At 48.5% G+C, this 17,387-nt stretch overlaps 1 long non-coding RNA gene across 1 annotated transcript; it reads right to left on the bottom strand.

The window, feature by feature from the left end:
- Positions 1-200: 200 nt before the first annotated feature.
- Positions 201-1,820, bottom strand: LOC126037301 (uncharacterized). The gene is made up of 4 exons (XR_007505596.1): positions 1,751-1,820; positions 1,172-1,272; positions 547-651; positions 201-276 (listed from the first exon to the last, which is right to left on the bottom strand). It is a non-coding gene; the product is annotated as an uncharacterized LOC126037301 (long non-coding RNA).
- Positions 1,821-17,387: the final 15,567 nt, after the last annotated feature.

Raw genomic sequence — 17,387 nt, 5'->3', positions numbered from 1 at the left:
ATAAAGCAGTCGCAGTCCCTCTACCACTACAAACCCACACCCCCACACGCACGTACGCACACAGACTGAACACCACCAAACTCCCCTTGACTGTGACGTTCCCCTCAGCTTGCTGGTCTAGAGATACTGAATGCCTGAAGCACACCAAGGATAACTGAAAACATCTGCATGGCTTTAATGGGAATCCTCCAACTGAAACAAAGCGCTTTCTCCCTCTATCTGCGTTGGCACATCCCCGAGTCACGCTCTCACTCCTCTCCTTCAAAGTCAAGATTCCTAAACGTGAAAAGCGGGAGTGGGGAAAGGCGAAGGGAAGAGAAAAAGAGGGAGAGCATCATCAGTGGAAGACCTGCCAGCTGCTGCTGATGTTGCCCTGTTTGGGGGACCAACCCAGCAGAGAGGAGCTGGTTTGCATGCCACGGTCCTCCCTGCCTGTTCCCAGGGACAGGCCATTTGCTCAGCTTTGCCGGCCAAAGCGTGGGAAATGCGTAGGCGTGCGCCGTCGCTTGCAGAGGAGCACGGTCACGATCACGTGCAATCCTTTACCTTTTTCCTCCCTGGATTCAAAGGGTTTCTGTCTTCAAAGTGAGAGCCTTCCATACGGTCGTTTGTGACATTTCATCCAGGATAATAATCTCAGAAGGATCAGTCCTGCAATAAATATGTTGCATAGCAAACCGTGATTATGGGAACTGATGCCACCAAGGGCATTAGCATCAGCAAGAGGAACAGCGGAGCCCCGAGAATCAAAGCTCCGCATAAGTGTGGGAGGTTTTGCTGGATGAGGAGTTTTGGGAGGCAAGCCGGGGAGCTGCAGAGCAACAGCTCTGTGCAAAGGCTCTTGCTGGGGCTTAGCCCCGGTCCGGGTTCCTAAGCCACTGCTGGTACAGATCACACCTGCAACTCCTCATGTGTAAGTATGAGGATCTCCAGCTACCGTAAAGGCACTGATGAGGCAAGGTTTGGGGGTCAAACGCGAGTGCTGCAGCCACTCTGCTTGCGGTCAGAGCCCTGCAATCACTTCCTGCAGCCCTGCCCCCAAATTTGATTTTCCCACCAAGCTGCCTGCTGGTTTCTGTGGGATGCCCCACAAAGAGGCAAGTGGAGAAAACTCTGCCAAACACCTTCAAGCTAATCTTGCCAGGGGTCCTGGTGCTTGGTGGGGCTTTACCTGTCACTGCTTTGCTTTGGGATATCCACGTCACTGGTCTTCCCCACGTTCAGCTGAACTGAACTTGCAGCAGCAGCAGCTTCCATCACCCTCCTGGACTCCTGATGTAAAAAAGGGACAAATCACGTTCTCTGTCTTTGATCCAAGTGGAGATAAGCTGAATGCCCAGCACAAACTTAGCAGTCTGCCCTCCGCTTCTGCCCCTTGGCAGCTATTCGTATTAGTGCAGCAGGGGAGAAACTGTTCACTCCAAAGATTTCGGGGCAGGGGGATTGTGTGTTCAAAACACGATTATGAGCAAGTCTTGCCAGCAGCAGCAGCAGCAGCAGCATCTAATAATAATCATCATAATGATAATGACCTTTGTGAAAAACGACTCGTTTTAAAAATTACACCTGTATTCAAGCGTTCAGCTCACTGCTACTTGAGGAAACAAAGGTTACAAAAGTTACAGGCTATTGGGATCTATTTCGATTGAGTGCTGATCTTCCCCCAACGTTTCCAGACAAGCTGTAAGAGAAACAGGCAATCTCACAGCCACACGGAGATGTCCAGCCCCGAGGACACAGCAAGCTTTACCTCTTCTTCTTCTCCGGCTTCATTTCTGGCATTGTCCAACTTCTTCTTCCTTTCTGGCATAAGGTCATCCAGAAAGCTGAGCTCTCGCTTTGAGAAGCAGAAATCCATTGCTTTCCAGACAAAGACGAGAGCCAAAACCTTTACGAATAAGAGGGAAGATGCGGTGAGCTCAGAGACGATGCCACCTCTCACTCCAACGCTGCAAACATCCCGCTGCCGAGCGGTGGCAGCTCTTACCATCATGGGAAAGATGATGGCGGCACGGGACACCTTGATGGTCCAGAGCAGGACGAGGCAGGTCAGCTGGATCGCTGTGAAGAAATGCACCTTTCGCAAGGGCACGTGCCGCAGGTAGATGAAATCCGGCTGGTGTTTCGCCGGCACCCAAAAAAGCTTCAAATGATCAAAGAACTGCGAAATAAAAGGGAAAGGTTGCCACCTTGGGACTGCGGCAAGTTTCTGGCCCTCTCGAGACGTGGAGGCACTTTGCAGCAGCTCGCTTGCCGTCAGAAATCCTGGATCCCACCGCATTCCTCCTGGGAGCAGCACCCAGTTTCCCTTCGCTCCATCTAGAAACCGGCATGCCCCTGAGAGCTGCCCACCAAACGGCAACTATTCCATGCCATTCCATTATTAGCATTTCTCGGCCCACTGAATCCCCCCAGCGAGGATTTCCACCAGTGGTAGAAACTGCCTTCCCTTTGCACTGAAATCCCCCGCTTTCACGTAACCAAACACTGACCTGCCCTAAACCCTTCAACAGAGAGCGCTGAACTTGCCTGATCCTCCCAGCCCTATATACCTCCTGTGCCTCCAGCAATCTTTTTCTTACACAAAAGAGTTTCATTGCTTGCTCTGTGAGAAGATTTTCCCATGCCACTGCTTTTTTCCCTGCTGCTACAGAGACAAAATACCAGGGAGCCGACATGCTGCACGCTGTAAAAGAGTCCGTACCTGAATTCCTCTGAGCGACGACACACCCATGTAGAGAAAGACGCCATAAAGCACAGGCATTGGTATAAACTGGGGGGGGAAAGCAAAAAAAAAGAAAGAATGCAATCGTTTCTTTTTCTGTATTGCATTTTCAGTATTACCACCCTCTTCCACAGGCACTGCCTAAAATTGCTTGAAGCTTTCCAGCTTCCATTCAGGCTTAGAGATGGGTCAGATTTTAACCATTGTTTTGCCATGTTGTGCGCACGAGTGAGCTAAGGCTCTGCTTTAGGCTGAACTTGGGAGCTACCTCTCCTCAGAATAATCCTTTTTTCCAGAAAGGTTGGAGGAAAATAGGCGATTTCACCCGTGCTACCCTATGCTGCATTCTCTGGCGGTAGAAGAAACACTTCTGCCTATTCTTGGGGCAACAGGCAAAGGCCACAGGCCTCCTCCTAGCCTAGAGACGAGATTACTTTGTGGGAGGAACGTGCAAGGAAGCCCACGGGGATGACCTCAGTGTGTTTAGCTCCTGGGAACGGCTGCTCCGCGGCATTTGGGGAGCAAACTGCAGCCACTAAAGGGCTGCCTGTTTGAAAGACAGCAGATGTGCTGGTCTGAATATGCTCAACTGTAAGGCATAAACATGGGCGGGCCTGAAAGACACCCAAAAATTCAAGCAGTTGTGTTGCTTGCTCGTCTCAAGCACACCAAACGGGGGCCTGAAGGGCTGCAAAGCCTAACGGAGGCTGGTTCCCACCGTGGGTCAAGCCCCAAGGGTTGGGATCACCTCCTCCTCCTCCGCTCCACAACTAACTACTCAGGCCTGCAGAGAGGGGACTGTTTTTCTGTAACCTCCAACAAGCTCACGGGTGTTGGGTGGTTTGCATTTTCCTCTCACCTTTAACACAGAAGTGAAGAAGACGGAGCAGCCCATGAGCACAAAGATCAGCAAGCCAGTGACTCTCTGCTCTCGTATCCCCAGAAACTTGGGTTGTTCTCCTGGAGCTGAGCAGTCAGACTCTACTTTGAGGCTATTCACATGGGTGATGGACAGGACGGTCGCAGCCACAAACCAGGGCAGCCCCATCACAGAGCACACCCCGAGCATCACGGCCACCACAAAAAGGTCCAGGTGGTACCCGCATCCTTTCTGCAGGCAGAAAAACAAGAAACAGAGCATCCCATAGCACAAGAGCAAGGATAACGTCGCAAGTCAGACTCAAACCCTGCTCGAGCACAAGTCAGCTTATTCAGAATTCAAAACAAGAAATGGAAACAAGTAAGGGTGTATGCGGGCTTTGCACAAGCACCTGGCATGAAAATCTGGCAGGAGTTCAGACACAATGGATATGCAGAGCTTGTGCGATAAATACTTCTCCAAAAAACAACAACCCACAACCCAAAAGCACCAAACCATTTTTTCCACTCACAAAGAAAATTCTACCACTTGCAAGGAAGGTGTGACTCTGAGTTATCCCTGGCAGCGCATCAAAACAATTCATTCCCCACACCTGCTGCTGCTGCCATTTTAAAACAAAAACGCACTTCTCTATTGCTCCAAGATTAATTTGCTCCTCCAAAAGGTTGCTCATCTGAACTGCCCTGTCACTTTCTCCCTGCATCATCGTTAATCCAGGAGAGCATCCTGCCACGTAGCCTGACCTTGTCCCAAACCAATGCCTTCAGAAAGCATCGGGAATAAGAGCTTCTCCCCAGACCTGCAGCCCAGAAGGGGCTGGAGTCATCTCTCACAGGCCCTTACCTTCAGCTTGTGCTCCTTCCTGTTCACAATAACGGCACTGATCTGCTGGTCCATGAATATCAAGATGGTGCAGAGCAGAGCTGGGACGAGCGCAGCCAACACCGTCCACCAAGGGTTGGGTCCTATGGGGTTGATGAACCACCGGTGATCGCCTCTGGTAGGCTGCAACAAAGCCCACACATCAGCATCGTCTCCCAGCCCAGGCACTCCACTGGCTTTCATTTTCCCCTCCCTCCCTGTGTCAGAGCACCTCCCAGCCCTGGCTTCATGTCCCCCTCTCCCGGGGGCTTCAGCAGTGCCAGTCTCCTCTTTGCAAGCACCTCTAGATACTTCCCCTGTAGGTATCTAGTTTTGGGGCCATCTTCTTGTTTCCAGGAGGAAGCAAGGCACTTGGAGGTGGAAGAGGAGATGGTCACACCACCAGCATCTCCTCCAGACTCAGCCCTGCCCTGCCCCGGCATCACCTTGTGGCACCCCCACGTGCCAAAACACCCCATTACCTTGAACGCATGGGGGACCTGGAGCTTCGGCGATGGGATCCCAACCACAAAGTCAAGGAGCACCATGATGACGATGGTGAGGAAAACAGCAAAGTCGCTCACTGTGGACCGCACCTGGAGCGAGAAACCAGAGGTGAGAGGGGCATGGCAAACAGGGCCGTAACGTGAGATGCAAGAGTTGCAGACATCCACAACATTAAGGCTGCTTAACCAAATCCCACCACCCCTCTGAGCACATGCAGCCTGATCCCTTGCTTAGATACTGCTGCTGTGTTTGTCCCTGTGAGATCTGGGGTCAGACAATAAAAAAAGCTTAATTAGGCGGACAAGGGTTGGTTTAAGTCAAAACCTAAAAATAATAATAATAATATTAAAAATAAGAAAACACGTCTGCCACTACAGCTACACTCACAGCTACAATGGCAACAAGGCACTGAGGCATCTTTTAGTCCTCAAAAGGAAGCTCCTCATTCAAATCTACTTTCCGCTCGAGCACATAATGCACAGAAGGTAGGGAAAAAAATCCCACAACCCCAACCCCCAAAACTTTGGGAAACCTGACTTCCTACTACCTGAGGAGGAAAAAAAAAATTAAAAAAAATCAACCCCCAAAAATCTTCAATCTGGGGCAGGTCACGAGGCATGTGGGAAATGCTACGATGATTTTGCACTCAGGGAAATGAGTGCAGGACATCCAAGCTCTTGGAGAGCTTGGCCTGCAAGGCCAACGTTTCCCAGCTTGACCAAGGCAGGGCAAATACTGCTTAGTGCTCCAGGAAAGCCATTTTGGGAAATGAGTGTGGAGATGGACACTGGCCACCTCCTTCTACTTACTCTGGCTGGAAAGTAGCGGCTGGATTTAAACTTCTTCAAGAAGCCTGACAGGGCAAAGGTGGCGAAGAAGACGATGCAGCACCAGAAGAACACGTCAGGCATGTAGGGGCCGTCGCGTCCACAGGCAGGTCCTTGAAACTCCCCACGCAAATACCGACATTCCTGGAGAAACAGAGCGTCAGGACACAAAGGCAGTGCACGTGCAGCAGGGAAACCTCGCATAGCTAGGGGGTTTTGAGGATCTTGGTCCAAGATCCACGACCCTGTAACTGCTCCTGCCAATGGAGATTTATATTTAATGAGCAGCAGCAGCTGAACAAGTGACACATCGAACTACACAGCGGAGAAATGAGATGTGAGGGGACACCATACGCTAGTAACACATTACAAGAAACACTCATCCAGGTGACACTCTCCCATCAGTTGCTTGCATTCATAGCATTGTGTTTCCTTAACTGCACCTGGCCTCAGTCCTGACATCTTCCCACAAAAAACAACATGCCAGGCTCTCCCAACCCTGTGAAGAAAACCTCATCAGCTTTCCTAACTAAAAAGTAATTCTTTTAAAAATTATTTTTAAACCTGAAAAGGACTAGGATTCACAGGACTAGCGTCATTACATTCACTTCACAGTCCTCCTCAAAATGGGAGGACAAAAGATAATTGACATGACAAACGCCACAGTTACAGACGTTCCTTCCTGGGGGTGCAGTTTGCACACCTAGGAGCTCATGCCTGCAAGAATGGGTGACGCCAGGCAGCAGTCTCCTTACGTGCCTCTGATCTCAGGAAGAAACAGGTAACATGAATACTTTTACTCCATTTGCATCCTGAGGACCGGAGATGGAGCCCAAGATTTGCCTAGATGACACAGTCGGTTCCTTTAAGGGATGAAATTGTTCGTTTGAGTTTGGCTTCAAGGATTCCCACAGCTGGCGATTAACTAAGAGGTATGCTACAGCGAGGAGCCCGACACACAGATTGCAGGACAACTCTGTTGGAGCGGCGGAGGAATGCACGTAAGTCGACCCAATATGAGTGATAGAAGTGATTCAACTTTATTCGCGCAGCTAGCTCATATTTATACAGTTTGCGATAATTATGCCTACTAGTCCTAATATGATTGGTACATTGCTAATGTTTATTCATTACTAAAACACACCCACTTGTGGCTGGCAGCTATGTGTGTTCAGTAACTTTCTCATGAGAACGTCTTCAAAAGTTACTTGTGAAGTTATGCCAAGGTCACACTGTTTTTACCTTTCTCCCGATAACGGCAAGACCAGCTGTTGTTTTTCTCCTGCTATCAGTAAGGCCAGCTATTTTCGGCCAAGGCCTAATCTTGTTGCTCAAACTGACATTCTTTCACACAGAACTCTGCTCGCACAACTTTTCCACAGGCTCATGTCCCTTTTCAGCAAGCCAGCTCCCAACAATTCCCCCTTTTTGTGCGAGTAGAGCTTGGTGTGTCAGCTTTGAGACTCCTTTCATCATGCACCCATATGCAATTTTAACTATTATACAGATTAATATCAATATACCCAACCACCGTAAGGCTTCCTTAATCAATGACATTAGCCATGGTGTTATCCCGCCGAATATTGATTGTAACACCCCATCAAACCAATTAATTTCTTGTTGGATTTTTTGTGTATGTTTTTTTAACCAATTTATCTGTTTGTGAATAGATTGAGAATGATCACTTAAATTAAAGCAACACATCCCCTCAACATCTTCACACCCATGTCCTTGTGCCAGCAATAGAAAATCAATAGCTGCTCTATTTTGTTACACTGCATGTCTTAAACTTGACATGTCCTGCATCATCTCTTCAAGGACCTCTGACGTGGCCCTAGCCTGCTTTACCGACCAACAAGCGAGTTTATTCAATTGATTCAAAGCACGAGCTGTCCCTACACTTGGGAACATAGATGCAAAAATTCTAGTTGTAACTGACCATAATTCAACATTATCATCACAATTTTGACTAAGTTGAGCTATACTCCTTTTGCTTCTGGGTGAGGATCGTAATATTTTAAGCCAATTCCGGTGTGTTAATGTAAGTAAGGCCAATTTACCAATATAACAAGGTCCTCCAAGAGGATTCTTTGGGATTCCGCCCCATGCTCTATCTCCACAAATCAAAAATATTCCAGGCGGTAAAGCTTTAGCCGAACCTTTTACTCTCAATATTTCATTGGCATTATTCATACTCCATCCATAGGCTCCAAGTGTTGTAGTTTTATTAAATTTGCCACAATAATGATTAATATCGAAACTCGTACTGTAAGGAGAAACAATTGTACCACTAGCTCCATTCATAAATGGATTGTCATCCCAACCAATTCGACTACTCTTTCCTAACCAGCGTGCCATGTGCATTGCTTGTACAGTGAATTTATTAAAGTTACCAAAAGAGATGCAAGTACGAGTTGTATTCTCATGTGTACCATTGTCAATTGCTTCAGAGCCCAAAAGGTCTAGTTGCTGTGGATCCCAGGGTAGAGTATGATTTAATTGCATAATTAAACAAGCTGATTGACTTGCTACATCTATTCCATTACAACTTTTGCTATTATCTATCCATCCTAGAAAGTCAGAAGAGTCTAAATGAGGGTAACCTATCAAGCATGTTTTAAAGGGTTCTGTTGCAGTTGCCAAACTCAAACAAAAATCAGTCTGTCCCGTCCTATTCGCCCACGCTATCCAGACGTTTGTCTGACCCGGTACTGGAACTGCTTTCAGTGGAACAAGAAGGGCGAACAGTAGTGGGAGCAGGCGCAGCTTTGGTCCATCTAGACGGCACCCATTGAGGTCCTGTAGGAGTAATAACACACATATAACCTTTCCCCATACTTCAACGGGTCCCTTCCATTCACCCGTTGCCAAATCCCTATAATACACCTTCATTGGTTGCTTTTGTTCTAAAGTAGCAACTCCTGAATGAACTTTGACTGGTGGCTCATCATTCTCCCCAAATATACATAGGTAATTCATAACAAATAATGTTTTAGCCAACTTTTCCTGAACATCACACACATCTTTAAATTTCTGCAAATATTCTTTCAATGTCTGGTTAACCCGTTCTACAATAGCCTGTCCTGTGGGAGAGTGTGGAATGCCTGTAATATGCGTCACCCCCCATTGTTGACAAAATTTTCTGATCTTTTCACCAGCATACGCTAGTCCATTGTCCGTCTTTAATTTCTGAGGCACTCCCATGACAGCAAAACTACTTGTCAAATGTCGGACAACATGCAGCGCCTTTTCCCCGGCTTGTGCCGTTGCCCAGATAAATCGACTGAATGTATCTACAGTCACATGCACATATTTCAAACGACCAAACTCAGATACATGGGTAACGTCCATTTGCCAAAGTTCGTTTGGGCCCAGTCCGCGTGGGTTAACTCCAGTCCCTAAACCTGGTCCATGATGACTACACTCAGGGCACGCTCTCACGATTCCTCGGGCTTCTTCGATTGTAATACTAAATTGCTTATATAAACCTCTTGCATTTTGATGAAATACGTTGTGAGTTTCTTTGGCTTTTACAAAGTCATTCATAGGTACAGTCACGGTAACTAATTGGTCAGCTTTATCATTTCCTTCTCCCAGTCCTTCCTTCCACATGTGACTTCTAATGTGAATAACTGCATAGCTTTTCTGTCTCTGTCGTAATGCCGACGGTAATTGACAAAACAATTCAAATAGGCGAGAATTCTTGATGTCTTTGATCCTCGCATCTTCAATCCTTTCCAAAACTCCAGCAACATATAATGAGTCTGTCACAAAATTCAATTCTGTATCATGCCATTGTAGAGCTGCCCACACCACTGCTGCTAATTCCAGTGTTTGCAGTGAGTCTCCTGGCACTGCTGCAAGGATATGATGATACCATTGATTATCTTGAAGCCATGTAATTGCTGCTGTACGTGACCTTTTTCCAGCATCGGTAAATACGGTAACTGCGTCTGACAATGGTCTCTCACTTCGTTTTGATGGCATTATCCATGTATTTTGACTGACCCATTGCAGGACTGGTGCTTTAATTGAATCGATAGTTATATCATTTGCTGTTGACAATAGACTCATTTGTAAGTCCTCCGACTGTCGCAAACACCACTCTAAATTTTCCCTTTTAATAGGTATTCTGATAATTCCCGGCTCTGATCCAGTAATTTGTAATATTCTTGTCCTTCCTTTCATAATTAGTTCTGCTAAAGTCTCTAATTTCCTCTCAATCGTTTTTTGTGGTTGCAATCGTGTAAACAACCATTCCAACACTCGGACCTTCTCCCCCTTTTTCTTTTTGCACTGGGTCAGTGCACCAATTAATTGAGACGGTCCATGTATAATCGTTAAATCAACAGGAATACGCGGATCTCGACGATCTATCCACCTTTGTGTAATTTGTTCGACAATTGCCTTGATAACTTCCTGTTGTCTGGAAGAAAGGTGTGCAGGTTTCGCTGGATCTGTTCCTTGTAATAATGGCCTAAGTTCTTCTAATTGTTCATTTGGTATACCCACTACTGGTCGCAACCATTGTAAGTCTCCCATCAATTTCTGTACATCGTTTAATGTCCGTAGTTCAGTGTGCAGGGTTAACTTTTGAGGGCGAATTTGAGATTCTGAAATGTTCCAGCCGAGGTACTTCCAAGGCGAAACCCTCTGTATTTTTTCTGGAGCAATGACCAAACCTTCCTTTCTTAAAGCCTGCGATAAAAATTGCTCTTGTTGTTTTGTAAAACAGTCCTTTTGAGCTATCAGGATATCATCCATATAATGATAAATAAACGCTGTCGGCCAGGCCTCCCGGACAGGACGTAATGCATTGTCCACAAATAATTGACAAAGAGTTGGACTATTCTTCATACCTTGTGGTAACACTGTCCATTCATACCGTTGTGCAGGCGCCTCTCTATTAATCGAAGGCAGAGTAAATGCAAATCACTGGGTGTCTCGCTGATGCAAATGTATGGTGAAGAAACAGTCCTTAAGATCAACTATCAATAGAGTCCATTGATCTGGTAACATAGCAGGATTGGGTAGTCCAGGTTGTAAAGCTCCCATTGGTTGCATTTGAGAATTTACTGCTCTTAAATCTTGTAGTAGTCTCCAGTTTCCTGATTTCTTTCTTATTACAAAGATTGGAGTATTCCATGGACTTGTTGATAACTGTAAATGTCCTTGTTGAAGCTGTTCTCGAACAAGGTTATGAGCTGCCTGTAGACTTTCCTTTTTCAACGGCCACTGCTCGATCCAGACTGGATCATCTGTCAGCCACTGTAATTGGATCGGGAAAGTCCATTCTGCAGTGACCGCCATTGAAAATGCTTGTCCGTCGTAAGGATCACTCCCATTTGATCTAAAACATCCCTTCCAACAAGAGCCTGTACTCCTTGTGGAAGCGACATCACAGTCACAAAGGCAGTTGTTGTTCTCCCATCTATGATGATAGTAACTCTGTCTCTGCTACGCCGTACCGATGTAGATCCGCCAACCCCTTCAACCCCGGTAGTCGTAGGAACCAAGGGCCAACTCTCCGGCCAACGATCCTGTGACACGATGGTAAGGTCGGCTCCCGTATCAAATAGTGCTTCAATGTGAACAGAATGTCCATAATTTTCCATTGTAATCCTCATTACCGGTCGCTGGTTCATTGCCATGGTTAACATGGTTAGTCCTCCAGTAGATCCGAATCCATCATTTTGTCTTGCCTTCTCAGAACATGGATGTAAGTCCTTAGTTAGCTGCGGCACAGGGACCAATTGTGCAATCCGACTGCCGGCTGGCACATGGATTGGTGGAAAATTTGTTTGCAGTACGATTGATATCACGCCAGTGTAGTCAGCATCAATGACTCCTGGTAAAATAAACAGTCCTTGTATTCCACTCGACGATCGTCCAAGTAATAATGCTCCATAGGTTTGTCCATTAATAGTTATAGGTCCATGAATGTTTGTAGGAACTTTTTGTGGTCGTGAGTCCAGTAATGTAATATCTATTGCTGTTTCCAAGTCCAGCCCGAGGCTTCCTTTTGTGGCTGGTTGCAGGGACTCTGTAGAAATGGATTTGTATTGTTTTCCACCGGTAGATGGCTCTGCTTCCCCGTTGATGGAGTCTGAAGGGCTGGGGCGGCTATTGTCCTCACGCGGCAACCCGACGCGCTCGCTTGTCCGTTTCCCGTCCGCTTGCAGACGCTGGTGCTATGATTATTCACTTGACAGTTCTCGCACCAAACTTGAGAAACTCTACAGTGCCTTCTCATATGACCTTCTTGCCCGAAGCGGAAACATTTACTTCTTGATTGTATCGATGATCGGGGTCGCGTCTCAGGCTGGTGCAACGGAGCTAAGGCTGCGAATGCTTGCTGCTGTGCCTGAATCAAATCCTTCCCTAATTCCCGCACTGCTTCCACTAACATCGCTTGCCGACCCACTGGAACTCTACTTAACCTATCTAGCATCATTTTTACGGTTGCATCCCCCGGTAAAGACAGAATTATTGCTTTAGTTTCGGGATTAGTATTTTCATAAATGCACTGTCTTAATATAGCTCCCTTCATCCATTCAGGGACATCAGACTGATCGATTGCGGATGTCACTCGATCTACAAATTTCCCAAAAGGTTCGTCTCTACTCTGTTTCATTGACATATACGAAGGTGACACTGGCTGAGTTCTCACATTCCCTATTGCCATTCTGGCCGTTCGCATAGACTCCAAGCATACATCTGGACCTTGTTGGATTTGAACATCAATACTAGCGAATCGGCCTGATCCCATTAGTTGTTCAACAGTAACCCCATAAAGCGGGTCTCCCTGCTGACGCGGCTGATGCATTGAAACCTCACAATGCCGCTGCCAGTGAGCTTGCCATAATAACTGTTGTGTCTGTGTCATTATCATTCGGATAACTCCTTTAATGTCCTCTGGACACAAGATTACACTTCCCCATATATAGTTCAACATTTGTTTAGCAGGCTCGGATTGTAATCCTGCTTCTTTAACTGTAGATCGTAATTGTGATAGTAATTTCCAGCCTAATGGCTGATGTAATCCTTCTAAATTTCCATCATCTCCTACATTGTAAACAACTGGGCAAGCAAGAACTTCCGAAATGCTGCCAGCCAGTTCATACTGTTTATCTTCTACTGCACCTTGTAATATTTTTTGCCAATTTACAGGTGTTATTTTCAGTCGATTTTTTAATGATTGATTACTCGGTATTCCCTCTTTCATTTCAATTTGCGGGATTTCCGATTCTGATTCTTTAGGACCTGGTGGTGCAGTAGATTTTACCTCTGATTCATTAGATAAATTTGTAACATTACTGCGTGGTGGTACAGGAGGCGGCTGACTGGCCACTTTAGGATGTACTGTAACTGGTGGGCCAGTGGCCGAAGTAGGAACGTACTCCTTGCCATAAGTAAGTAAGCCTGCTGATTCCTCAGTACCCCCCAGCCGCTCTGTAGCCACTGCCGCAAAATTCTTTTCTAATTTATATCGCTTAATACTGTTAATAATTTCCCGCCAAGGTTTCATTAATTTTTTAGCTGATTTATCATCATCAATTACCAAGTCCCATAATACATCTCCTAACTTACGCCACTCACTCTCCTCAAACAATAAATCTGAATTCTTAAAACACCCCTTAACGCGACCCAGCGCGACTAACCCCGAAATTTGCTTAACGCAATTTACTCCCCGCTTTTCTAAAAAGCGCTGTAATAATTCTAGGGCTACCTCTTGATCCATTGCCGGCCGGCTTCTCGATACTCCTTGGTGCTACCTTGATTAAGACACCTCGGTTAAAAAGTCTTTGCAGCCTTTTTCCAGTAGCTCTCACTGACGGCGAACCCCTTTTGGACGGTCCAGGCACGAGAGTTAACACACCAACCAAGACGATCAGCGTTCGGATAATCTTTTGCCCCCCGGTGGCTGCTACCGGTGCTTCTCAGTGTCCGTCGCTCCAATTCCCCTTTCTTCGGCCCCATGTTTGGGCACCATTTGTTGGAGCGGCGGAGGAATGCACGTAAGTCGACCCAATATGAGTGATAGAAGTGATTCAACTTTATTCGCGCAGCTAGCTCATATTTATACAGTTTGCGATAATTATGCCTACTAGTCCTAATATGATTGGTACATTGCTAATGTTTATTCATTACTAAAACACACCCACTTGTGGCTGGCAGCTACGCGTGTTCAGTAACTTTCTCATGAGAACTTCTTCAAAAGTTACTTGTGAAGTTATGCCAAGGTCACACTGTTTTTACCTTTCTCCCGATAACGGCAAGACCAGCTGTTGTTTTTCTCCTGCTATCAGTAAGGCCAGCTATTTTCGGCCAAGGCCTAATCTTGTTGCTCAAACTGACATTCTTTCACACAGAACTCTGCTCGCACAACTTTTCCACAGGCCCATGTCCCTTTTCAGCAAGCCAGCTCCTAACAGTGAACCCTTACTGGTTCACTGGGGTACACCTGGTGACGTTACAGGCACGCAGTATAGACCAGACATTCCTACCTGACCCTCCGTGTTAGGACCGGTATCCCTACCTGATGCTCCGTTGTTGGCCTGGCACCCCTACCCGATATGCTGGGGTAGTACCGGTACCCCCACCGGTACTCTGCGGTAGTATTGGTACACCCACCGGTACTCCAGGGTAGTACCTGAACCCTTACTGGTTCGCTGGGGTACAGCTGCTGACCTTACGGGCGTGCTGTGTAGACCAGACATTCCTACCTGACCCTCCGTGTTAGGACCGGTATCCCTACCTGATGCTCCGTTGTTGGCCTGGCACCCCTACCCGATATGCTGGGGTAGTACCGGTACCCCCACCGGTACTCTGCGGTAGTATTGGTACACCCACCGGTACTCCAGGGTAGTACCTGAACCCTTACTGGTTCGCTGGGGTACAGCTGCTGACCTTACGGGCGTGCTGTGTAGACCAGACATTCCTACCTGACCCTCCATGCTAGGCTCGGTATCTGTACATGATGCTCTGCGGTAGGCCTGGCCCCCTACCCGACTATCTGGGGTAGTACCGGTACACCCACCGGTACTCCGCGGTTGTTTTGCTATACCCACCAGTACTCCTGCATTGTACCGGAACCCTTACTGTTGCGCCGGGGTACACCTGCTGACCCTACGGGCACGCGGCTTTAGACCCACCGTTCCTAAATGACCCTCCGGGTTAGGCCCGGTATCCCTACCCGATGTTTCGAGGTAGAACCTGTTCCCCCACCGGTACTCTGGGGTTGGAGCGGAACTATTTGTGATGCGCCAGAGAACAACAGCCGTCCCTTAGTGCACGCTGGATTAGACCTGGCCTCCCTACCGGACCCCACAGGTTAGACCCGGTATCCCTACCTGATTCTCCGCATTAGGCTTGGCACCCATACCTGACCTTCTGGGGTAGTAGCAGTACCCCCACCGTTACTATGCTGGAGTATCGGGACAGCAACCGGTACTCCGGGGTAGTATCTGAACCCTTACTGGTTCACTGGGGTACACCTGCTGACGTTACGGGCGCGCGGTGTATACCAGACATTCCTACCTGACCCACCAGGTTAGGCCCGGTATCCCTACTTGATGCTCCATTGTTGGCCTTGCACCCCTACCCGGTATTCTGGGGTAGTACCGGTACCCCAACCGGTACTCTGTGGTAGCATCGGTACACCCACCGGTACTCCAGGGTAGTACCTGGACCCTTACTGGTTCACCGGGGTACACCTGCTGACCCTACAGACGCGTGGTGTAGACCAGACATTCCTACCTGACCCTCCGGGTTAGCCCGGTATCCCTACCTGATGCTCTGCGGTAGGCCTGGCCCCCTACCCGACAATCTGGGGTAGTGCCAGTACACCCATTGGTACTCCGCGGTAGTTTTCCTATACCCACCGGTACTCCTGGATTGTACCAGAACCCTTATTGGTGCGCCGGGGTACACCTGCTGATCCTACGGGCACGCGGCTTTAGACCCACCCTTCCTACCTGACCCTCTGGGTTAGGCCCGGTATCCCTACCCGATGTTTCGAGGTAGAACCGGTTCCCCCACCGGTACTCTGGGCTTGGGACGGAACCCTTTGTGATGCGCCAGAGAACACCAGCTGTCCCTTCGAGTGCGCTGGATTAGACCAGGCCACCCTACCAGACCCCAAAGGTTAGACCCGGTATCCCTACCTGATGCTCCGCATTAGGCTTGGCACCCATACCCGACCTTCTGGGGTAGTAGCGGTACCCCCAACGTTACTCTGCGGTAGTATCGGTATACCCACCGGTACTCCGGGGTAGTACGTGAACCCTTACTGGTTCACTGGGGTACACCTGCTGACCTTAGGGGCGCGTGGTGTAGACCAGACATTCCTACCTGACCCACCAGGTTAGGCCCGGTGTCCCTACCTGATGCTCCGTTGTTGGCCTGGCACCGCTACCCGATATTCTGGGGTAGTACCGGTACCCCCACCTGTATTCTGCAGTAGTATCGGTACACCCACCGGTACTCCGCGGTAGTACCTGAACCCTTACTGGTTCAATGGGGTATACCTCATGACCTTACAGGCGTGCGCTGTAGACCAGACATTCCTACCTGACCCTCCAGCTTAGGCCCGGTATCCCTACCTGATGCTCTGCGGTAGGCCTGGCCCCCTACCCGGCAATCTGGGGTAGTACCAGTACACCCACCGGTACTCCGCGGTAGTTTTGCTATACCCACTGGTAATCCTGGATTGTACCGGAACCCTTACTGGTGCGCCGGGGTACACCTAATGACCCTACGGGCGCGCGGATTTAGACCCACCCTTCCTACCAGACCCTACGGGTTAGGCCCGGTATCCCTACCCGATGTTTCGAGGTACAACCTGTTCCCCCACCGGTACTCTGGGCTTGGAACGGAACCCTTTGTGATGCGCCACAGAACAACAGCTGTCCCTTCGTGTGCGCTGTATTAGACCCGGCCAACCTACCGGACCCAAAAGGTTAGACCCGGTATCCCTACCTGATGCTCCGCATTAGGCTTGGCACCCATACCCGATGTTCTAGGGCAGTAGCGGTACCCCCACCGTTACTCTGCGGTAGTATAGGTACACCGACCGGTAAATCCGGGGTAGTACCTGAACCCTTATTGGTTCACTGGGGTACACCTGCTGATCTTACGGGAGCGCGCTGTAGACCAGACATTCCTACCTGACCCTCCAGGTTAGGCTCGGTATCCCTACCTGATATTTCGAGGTAGAAGTCGTTCCCGAACCGGAACTCTGTAGTACCTGAACACTTACTGGTTCGCTAGGGTACCCCTGCTGACCTTACGGGCGTGACCTTACATCACTGGGGATCTCTGCTTTCCCAGAGACTCAGCATGTCACGGTGCTCGTTCTCGGCAGAAACTTTTTCTGAAAAGGCAAACGTCTGGCTCCTTCTCCCACAAGGAAGGTGCCAGCCCTGAAAGATCTTGCTGGTCTTCACCGTCCCCCCTGCAGCCTATCCACAGGCACAACAGCACTGGGGATCTCCGCTTTCCCAGAGACTCAGCATGTCACGGGGCTCGTTCTCGGCAGAAACTTTTTCTGAAAAGGCAAACGTCTGGCTACTTCTCCCACAAGGAA

The sequence above is a fragment of the Accipiter gentilis genome, unplaced genomic scaffold (genome assembly GCF_929443795.1).
Source record: "Accipiter gentilis unplaced genomic scaffold, bAccGen1.1, whole genome shotgun sequence".
In the NCBI taxonomy this organism is placed as follows: Eukaryota; Metazoa; Chordata; class Aves; order Accipitriformes; family Accipitridae; genus Astur; species Astur gentilis.
The sequence above is the reverse complement of the archived record's forward strand: the minus strand, read 5'-3'. Positions and strand labels throughout refer to the sequence as shown.